Source organism: Orycteropus afer, unplaced genomic scaffold (assembly GCF_000298275.1).
Source record: "Orycteropus afer afer isolate SDZICR_OR568_19922 unplaced genomic scaffold, OryAfe1.0 scaffold00014, whole genome shotgun sequence".
Lineage (NCBI taxonomy): Eukaryota > Metazoa > Chordata > Mammalia > Tubulidentata > Orycteropodidae > Orycteropus > Orycteropus afer.
The window spans coordinates 1,589,814-1,591,116 of NW_006921601.1; positions in this window are offsets into that span (position 1 = coordinate 1,589,814).

Genomic DNA, 1,303 nt, shown 5'->3' on the forward strand with positions numbered 1-1,303 from the left:
CCACTCCTCGGAAGGAAGGTTGGGCAATCCTACTTCCGTAGTGATACTGCCTCGGAAACCCAAGGAGGGGTCTCTATGAGTCGGGGCTGACTCGACGGCATATAACAACAACAAAAGGGCAGAAAGGAAGATTCTAACCCCACTTTGGCTTCTGAGCCATGATATGATAGGGGGTCTTTGAGCCTATCCAAGTTTTGGGTCCACAGGCCTTCTGTGGCCACAGAATGACTCAGTCTCAGCTTTGGGTGAAACCTGAGGTCCATGTCTACCACTGACCTTTGTACCAGGATCTAGGTAGCTTGGCAAAATCAGCATCTATAACACCAAACACTATTGAAAGAGTTTCATCTTCTTTTCCACCAAGCTTTTGAATACCTCCCTTCTTCATTCTTTCCTTCCTCATACATTTCCCAGCCCCAACCCAAGACTCACCAGCTTCCAAAGGCTGCACTGTTGTTGTTTCTGACTGTTGGATGTAGAACCTAAAATGACCCCTTTTTATGGGTTCTGGCTCCACTCTACTCTTTTTCTTCCCTCAGCTCCCAGGAGCTAATGCCCTTGTTAGGGACCTGGAGACTGGGGCTCTATAGCTCATTTCCCAGGAGGGTATATTGTAAAAGGCTTAATTCAGCACTGGGAGTGATGTGAGGGTGGAGAGAAAGATCTAAAGAACTTGGAGAGTCTAAATGAAGGCAAAGGAGCTGGGGTTGGGGGAGTTGCTAAAGAAACTAAGTGAAGGGAGGCTTCTCAGGAAAAGTTACTTTGGACACTCGTGGGGACAAAACTGGTTAAGACCATCCTCAACACTATAATTTTGTGCAGGGAGGTGATAGAGGAATATTTCCAGCAATAAAAGAAGCATGGACCATGAGTAAATGAGGGGACAAGAAATCTTTCTCTGTGAGCCCTTCTCATTCAGGTGTGAGCATCAGGAGTTTGGGCCCAAGCAAATCCCTGGAGTTGACTCTGGTTGGTCCATGTGTCTTCATGTCTAAAATTTTGCCTTCATGACTATTCTTTGTCTAAAATGTTTCCTAAGTAACATAACCATCTGAATTGATATACGATAGGACTTAGGAAATACTTTTTCTTGTGTAGAAAATTAGGGAAAAAGAAAACTAAACCCATTGTCACTGAGTCTATACCAACTCATGGTGACCCCATGTGTCATAGGACAGAAGTAAGCTCCATAGCATTTTCTTGGCTGTAATCTTTGTGGAAGCAGATCACCAGGCCTTTCTTCCATAGTGCCACTGGGTGGATCCAAACTGCCAACATTTCAGTTGGTAGCCAAGCACTTAAC